This window comes from Astyanax mexicanus, chromosome 19 (genome assembly GCF_023375975.1).
Source record: "Astyanax mexicanus isolate ESR-SI-001 chromosome 19, AstMex3_surface, whole genome shotgun sequence".
In the NCBI taxonomy this organism is placed as follows: domain Eukaryota; kingdom Metazoa; phylum Chordata; class Actinopteri; order Characiformes; family Acestrorhamphidae; genus Astyanax; species Astyanax mexicanus.
The window spans coordinates 10,754,533-10,762,994 of record NC_064426.1 but is presented as its reverse complement, the minus strand read 5'-3'; the positions used below and the strand labels follow the sequence as shown (position 1 = coordinate 10,762,994).

The window sequence follows — 8,462 nt, the reverse complement described above, 5'->3', positions numbered from 1 at the left end:
AAAAAGTTTTAAAGTTTGTCTGGTTAAAGTCCCCTGCAACAATGAGTGCAGCCTCCTGGCTCGCGGTCATCTGCTTGTTGATGGGCTCGTGTAGCTTCCCAAATGCAAATTCCGAGTCCGCGCGCGGATGTATGTACACTGCCGCTAAACACAGTCCCATAATCTCACGGGGTCAGTAGATGATGATTAGATATTCCAGCTCCGGCAAGCAGAAAGACTCGATGAAATGTACATTCCTCCAATCACACCAAGCATTTTTGATCAGGAAACACCACCTCCCTTGCTTTTTCTGAAGAGCTTTTTGGATCTGTCTGCGCTGTGCAGAGAGAACCCCGCAGGTTCGATGGCATGATCGGGGATGTCCGCGGATAACCAGGTCTCTGTGAGGCAGATCACGCTGCAGTCCCATATCTCCCGCTGGAAAGCGATCCGTGCGTGGAGCTCGCAGAGCTTGTTGTCCAGGGACTGCACGTTAGCCAGTAGTAAGGTGGGAAGAGGCGGACGTTGAGCGCGGCGTCTCAGCCTGACGAGCACAACGGCTCGCTTGCCTCTTTTCCGGCGTCTGCTTCGCGTGCGTGGCCGGGTGACCCAGGTGAATGGACCCTCTCCGATGTTAGCGAACAAAGGACCAGCATTGTGGAACTCAAAGTCCGGTTTGCGGTGAGTGATGGATAATCTGAAGTGTTTGTCGATCATAGGTGATGATGCCAGTATCATTTAGTGCAAAAAGAGTGTCAAAAAAAACAAAGAAAAATGGCAAAAGTAAGGAGCTCGCAATAGGCAGCCATGCTCGGCACCATCTTGATGACATATATGAAGTATATGAATGTAAATTCATAGAATCATCTGCATGATGCTTAAATGTGAATAATAAAAAAAAACCCTGTTGTGAAACTGTCGGAGCAAAACATTGGTTGAGCCTGCAACAAACTTCCCCTTTCTCATATTGGTACTAAAATATAAGAAGTGAAAATAAAGTATGAAGATTGAAATGAAAGATCTCCAAAAAGGATGTGCATGTGCAGCCATGAGAAAAAATATTACAACACCTCATTAAAACCTTCGTCTCACGCTGGCCAGACACAAGACAGACACTCACAGATACTAGGCTTAATAAGGTAGTGAGGGACAGGCAGGGTCATTATCAAAAAGGCAGGGTAAACAAACAACATACCAATAAGTGTAGTAAGGCAGTCCAGGTGTTAGAAAGGCCATTGGCTGTGCTGAAGTTCAGTGTTCACGTGTCTTCAGAGAGGGGCAGTTCAGTCAGTGAGAGCTGCTCCCAGGCAGAGTGCTGCGGACGTTTGGCTCCACGTTTCACCGTGAAGAGTCATTTAATTTACCTTCTGAAGTCATTTTCTGTTCCTTGTGTGCGTCATTGAAGATTTACCACACACCCACACACACGTATTTGCAACCATCTGTAAAGCCACATTTGAATGTGTATTACAGTGCTGTCTTCAAGTTCATTAAAGTGCCTTAAACTTCATTCTCGACTCTTCTGCGTTCTTACCGACGCACCAGGAAGACACCATACCATTCGACCAGCACCTATACAGTCAACCCAGCTAATCACCTGATAAATAACCCCCCCCCCTTTTAACAAGGTCCTTCGAGCCGGATGGTTTTGGTGCCTTTTTGGAACCTAAATCTACAAAATGCAGCGTGCACATAGCATTGCAGACATCCCTTTACCTGTGGTAGCTCGTCCCACGCGTCAGTCTCGTCAGCCTGCCTACCTCCGAGACTATGAAGTTCAACTCGTGGGCTGAAGACCGCCAGCACAGTCAGATGTCACTAATACAGCACAGTATGCACAGGGTAAGGAAGACAAGCACCAGGAGATGAGGGAGGATGGAGCTTCGAGGATGACGCCTCAGCCATCCCACTCAGTGAGCCCAGTTAGCCTGTTGGATTATGTATTGATTGATGAGTGGCCTGCTGCACCTGCAGCTAAATATTTTCAACATCCAGTCAAGCCTAAAGCACAGCTGGGGATACCCCCAGGACTGGACCACAGACCTGCTAGACCATGGGTGGGTCATGACATGCAAGGAGCACATGTAGATGCCTACAGTAGATCAAGTGAAACCATGCATCATGAACAGTTAACTCAGAGTCCCTTTGCTGGTAGAATAGCCTATCACCAGCTTCCTCTCGATGCCCAGGCCTCAGCACCTAATCCTCATCTGCAACAACATGTCGTTTCAGCATTTCAACCCATACCTCTACAGGCTAGCACACCTGCTCCTGGGGCTAACTCGGCGCCGTTACCACTCAGTGAACCATCGTATAATCATCCAGCCTATCGGCCACAAGTCGCTCCTGCTGCGCCACCGTCTTCGCCTGCAGACACGAGAGAGCAGTTCCTGATGGACACCATCACCAAGATGATGAGTGAGCTACAAGCAATTAAGGAAGCAAGCAGGCCAGCAATGTCTAGCTATCAGCCTGCACCTGCTCAGCCTTATGGTAGCAACCAGTTCCAATATCCTGTGAGTCAGTATCCTGCTTCTAGTAGCCAGCCCTATGCCTACAGATATCCACAACCTCCAGGGCCTAGTCAGTACCCACCAATGTCTTCATGGCCATTACAGCCAACCAAACCCCCTCAGCAGACGTATGCCACTATTCCTACCACATATGGTACGCTGGATTGGAAGCCTCTAGCGTTTCACAGCGAGAGAACCAACAGAGGACCCATACCTACCATTCCAGACTTCACAAAGCCTGATCCTAGTGTACCCTCAAGAAGCCCTGCAGTAAGTGCCAAGGCAAACAGCTACAGATACTGCACGGTGTCAACACCAAGCCTGTGAAGGGTGGGCAACCTCCATTTACCACGGCGACTGAAACTCTGTACCTGAACAGACAAGGTGAGTGCAGTCAAGTCCTCCTGAAAGTAGTCCGGGTCCTCCTTCAGCACGAGAACAAGACGTTCGACACCTATGCAGTTGTGGCAAGAGAGAGTAAGAATACTAATAAATATTTATAGTAAATAGTGCACGACTACGCCACCTAAGGGAATTTCACCCCTAGGAAATATAACTGGCCCTTAAAGCCAAGAAAATTAAAGACACGCAGATCTAGAACACTTTGAGACCAGAGACGGAGTTCCAAATATTTAAACACAATTTTATTAACAATTATTTTTAAAACATTCACACACACACACACAAACACTGGACAGACAAATTAATATTAAGACTCAGGCCAGGACTGGACTGAGGGCTTACCGCGGCAGAAAGGAGCAGAAAAAGGATACGAGGTCACCTACACTACACACACCACACGTGACTGCACTGCATATCTCAAACACCAAGTGCTCTACACTACAGAATGGTGAAAAGGTACTCCACACCCCAAGCTCTGTCGCTTTGGCCCACAGCTCCTGTCCAGCCAAAAAAAAGAAACAAAATTAAGTATGGCAAATGGTAGAGGGGAGAGACCACTAATAATTTTACCAGAACTATATTTCAAATTAAAACTACACAATTAATTACAACAACTATATAAAAGAGAAAGGCACTTATCTTATTTAGTCCTGGTCTCTCGCAGCCCCTCTTTACCACACCACAGTACAACCACCACAACACACACACACACACACACAGTTCTGCTAAACAGAAGAAAGAGAAGAAAGCCCAAATAACCAAAATTTAACCCAAATTAAAATATTCCAAACACAAAATACAAAAATCAGGAAAGTGCAGTCGAATGACTGCAGTAATCTTCAAAATAAAATAATCCCACCAAATTAACCAACACTCAAACTCAAATTATAAAGAAATCAAATATAGGAAACAAATGAGAAATACTTAATAAATGACAAGACACCAAATCATAAATGAGAACGTAGTCAATAAGAAATCAACCCTAATTCCAAAAAAAACAAAAAGAAGCAACAGATAGTTAGGGTTGATAACGCAAAGCAAAATTATAAAAATAGAATACAAACTCAGGCAAAACAGAAACCAAATTTGAACAAAGAAATAATAATCCAAAACAAAGAATGAATAAGACAGAAAATAGCAAAAGAAAATTAACAACAAAAATAGAGAAACAAAACAGCAGCACTGTGAGAAGCTAAAAGCCACAATCAGCACAGTCTGGGTGAGAAAACATACAGCATGCAGTTTCCCCAAACAATCAGGGTTAGAGTGCAGAGAGCAGACAACACCACTGGCAATCACAGCTGGTGCAGCAAACAGCAGCTAGCAGAAAATGGCACGGCAGACACAGGAAATGGCCACAGCAGACGATCAGCCACAGCACGGCAACAGCACAGCCACACGGCCGCTATCCCTTATGAAACTGAAAGTGAAACTAGACCCACAAGAGCGCAATACAACGCTGCTGGGCCGGCAAAACAGCCGAAAATCTTCAAGTCTTCTTTGGAAGTGAGCCAAAAACCGCGCTAAATCAACCAAGCTGAATGCCGCTGGACCGGAAGTGAGACGCTCCGGGAGAGAGAGGAGTGGGGGACAGGAAGCGCACACCAAATAAGGGTCCCCCATCTATATATAGGGGATAGAAATCCCGCCCAGCACCTTAAAGCGCCCGCACACCATTATTAAATGAAGAAATGTAGGTGGAGTAAACAAAACCCCTCCTGCTACACAGTGTTGGATGATGGCTCTGAACGCACCATCCTGCTACCTGCTGCCGCACAAAAACTTGGCCTACGTGGACCCTCCGAGACCATTCGTCATGATGTGCACACCCTGCCTGGCATGACAGTGACCTTCCAAGTGTCACCCATCACTCAACCTAATAGAGCCTTTGTGATCATGGACGCCTTCACCGCAGAGCGCCTCAGCCTTGCTGACCACACCTACCTAGTGGATAGCTTGAAGCTGAAGTACAAGCATCTCCAGGACATCCCGCTGCAAGCGTTCGACAGAGTAAGCCCTACCCTCCTTATAGGAGCAGACAATCCTCACCTGCTAACTCCCCTCGAGGCCGGTTCGTCTTGGACCCCCTGGCGGCCCAGCTGCAATCAAGACTAGACTGGGTTGGACTCTACAGGGACCGTCCAGGCTTACTGAGCTCAGGTTATCATCTCAGCAGTGTCTGTTCACCTCACTCAGTCCGCTAAAAGTGGAGCTGCACCGGAATGTGGAGAAGCTTTGGCAACTAGACACCTTGCCACTGAGGTGTGAGAGGCAGGTGACACGCTCGCGGGAAGACCAGCAAGCCATCAATCTTCTTGAAGCCAAAACCATTAGGGTAGAAGTCGATGGCATGCTCAGATATGCCACCCCATTACTGTGAAAGAAGAATTTCCCAGCTCTTCAGGCTCCCATGGAGGCAGTTATGCCAAGGCTTAGAGGATTGGAGAAACGCCTGTCTAAGGATCCAGAGAGCGTAGACATCTTCATTGCCGAGATAAAGAAGTTGGAGACATCTGGTGTTGTAGTCAAGTTACCTGAACAGGCAGTGCCATCTGGTGGTGATAGTTGGTACATCCCTCATCAACGTTGTGCAACACAATGGCAAACACCACATTGTTTTTGACTGCTCCTTTCAGTACCAAGGAGTCAGTCTGAACCAATCCCTGCTACCTGGTCCTACACTGAGTCCATCCTTACTGGGAGTCCTTCTGCGGTTCAGGGAGCCCAGCGTGGGGATAAGTGGTGACATCAAAGGCCTACCCCCACCACGGCTACGACTGTTCAAGCCTCCATTTTACTCCTGTGGCGTGGACTGTTTCGGTCCACTGACAGTCAAGGTGGGTCGGCGGAAAAAGAAGAGGTGGGGACTCCTTTTCAAGTGTCTAACCACAAGAGCAGTGCATGTGGATCTGCTAACCTCAATCGACCTTGACTCCTTGGTGGCTCTTCGGAGATTCATAGCCCGCCGGGGCAAGCCATCAGAGTTATACTCGGACCAAGGAACCTACTTCCGAGGAGGAAAGAAAGAGTTAGCAGAAGCCTTCTCCAAGCTAAGCCCTGAAGTCCAGCAGCACCTAGCCTCTAGGCAGATCTCGTTTCACTTCAACCCGCCAGCAGCACCGCATTTTGGTGGTGCGTGGGAAAGAGAAATCCGCTCAGTGAAAGCTGTGCTGTACACCACCATTGAATCCCAGACAGTAAGCGAACAGTGCTCATTGAGATTGAGTCCATACTCAACTCCAAACCTCTGGGCTATGTCTTGGCTAATATAGCTGATTTGGATCCTGTGACCCCGAATTCATTGTTGATGGGGTAAGGGGGGCTGGCGATGGATTATGGAGCGAGGTGTGTGTGCTAGGGGCCGTGCGCAGTGCCCTAGTGCCTGTAAATTTAATGGTCCAATGAAGGTAATTTAAAAACCAGGACATTTCCTCACTTTAAAAAAAAAACAGGACGTGAAATACGGACATGTTCCTGGAAATACAGACGTTTAGTCACCCTATGCAATGCGCTATACTGTATATAATCTGGCTTAATGGATGAGCAAATTTTGTTAGATATGGAAGAAGCGAAAGTCAAAGCAGCACCTTACATGCAAGTGATGTAAATCCACTTGTTGGTGTTTTGAAAAAACAAAATGAAATTACCGAGCTGTTGGTAAAGCAACATGCATTGTCTCAGTTACCTCAAAGAGAGATTCCTGTTTTTTATGGTGACCCAATTCAGTTTAGCTCTTTTATTAAAGCTTTTGAGCAAACCATTGAAGCCAAAACAGATAATATGCAACAAAGGCTGTATTACCTAGAACAATACACTTGCTTTCATATGTCACCAGATAAAGGATACCAGGAAGCTAAAGAACAATTGAATGGCATTATGGAAATACAATCAAAATCATGTCTGCTTTTATGGACAAGGCATAGGCCTTTCTCTCGCTTCCGGGGTCGACATTTCCGGTCTAGACATTTCTGTGTAAACTCAGTTCCGTTTGGAGCGTTCGTTCTTCCGCCATGGCGCAAGTGAGTAGTAAGTGTTTTTGCAGCGTACCACTGTGCTCTAATTCCAAGCAAAAACAGCCTTATTTGAGTTTCCACTCATTTCCAGCTGAGGAGGAACTCAGAAAGAAGTGGGTGATAGCCATTAGAAGGAGTGAGGGGCCGAATTTCAAAATTCTTAGGAACAGCACGCATGTGTGTAGCGCTCATTTTGAGCCGCAGGACATCTACGTTACACCAAAGGGCAAGACGTGGCTGAAGAAAGGTGCGATACCGCGTCGTTTTAGCTGGACTCGGCCAGCCAGGCAGTCTGTGTACAGCAGAGTGAATTCCCGTCTCGGAGATTCTGCTCGTTTGGACGAGGAGGGCGCGATAGGGGAGCAGGCTGTCGGTGTGCTGGAAGAAGAGGGAGACGGGAGCGCGGCTGTGCGGGACCACGACTACGTGACTCGGCCGACTCCCGGTGAGTAGCTAACTACCTAGCTAGCAAGCTAGTAACACTGCTCTATAAAACATTGTACTTTAAACAAGATAAACTAAAGAAGTACAGTGTTATCAGGAAAAAAACATGCATGTAAAGTCTGATTCAGCTAGCATGATAACAGCTGTTCTGTCTAAAATAGACAGAAGCTTGTAGCTAGCTAGCTACGGTCCATTTTATATAGAACAGCTGTTATCAAGCTAGCTGAATCAGACTTTACATGCATGTTTTTTCCTGATAACACTGTACTTCTTTAGTTTATCTTGTTTAAAGTGCAATGTTTTCCTCACCTTTTTCTCTTAATATTAAGATATTCCCTTTTTTCTTACTCTTATAACCTAATTTACATTAGATGGCTACGTTTTTTTATTTGTTTACATTATTTCTTGGCCACTTTATTTCTTCATTTATAGCATTATTTGCCTTACGTAACTAGCTACATTTTAATAATATAATTACAAATGTTTTTTTTCTTTATATAAATATTTCATCCATTTTGTAGCATAATTTACCTCCCTTCATGTATCATTCTTAACATTTCTTTTTCATAATTAACATGGCAGAGTCCATAAAACTCAACAGGGTATCAGACTCTAATAATAACTAGTAAATCTATTTGGGGAAGTTAAGATGGTTTAGCGAACTGCAGTGCTGTAACAGTGAGATAGCTGAACCGTGAGATAGCTGAACCGTGAGATAGCTGAACCGTGAGCTTGGACCTCTAGCTTGTGTGGTTCCTCGCTTTTCTTTAAGGACCGGTAGCACCGAGCCCTAACACGGATCTCCTTCTCTACAACATTGGACACTAAACACACAATATCATAAGACAGGCACTTATAACAGTACACTATATGCTTTATTTAACAATAGAATTCACATACAGTTTGATAAAGGCTTAAATGATAGAATGTTAAGTGAGCACCGAGCTAAGAAGCTAGCTAGGCAGGCTAGTTAACTTGGCTAACCTAAACTACAGAACTGCATCCATTTACCTTCATAATCAAAAATAAATTGCTCGAAAAAGAACTTGTATCCTTTATCGAGTTTGGCTCGTTTGGTCCTCGACAGCTCCTCGACAGTTCTGGTCACATC

The 8,462-nt window shown here is 45.7% G+C and overlaps 1 long non-coding RNA gene across 1 annotated transcript; it reads right to left on the bottom strand.

Annotated features, from left to right (window-relative positions):
* Window positions 1-3,114: 3,114 nt before the first annotated feature.
* On the bottom strand, window positions 3,115-4,658 carry LOC125784448 (uncharacterized). Its single transcript, XR_007427254.1, has 2 exons — window positions 4,124-4,658; window positions 3,115-3,619 (listed from the first exon to the last, which is right to left on the bottom strand). It is a non-coding gene; the product is annotated as an uncharacterized LOC125784448 (long non-coding RNA).
* Window positions 4,659-8,462: the final 3,804 nt, after the last annotated feature.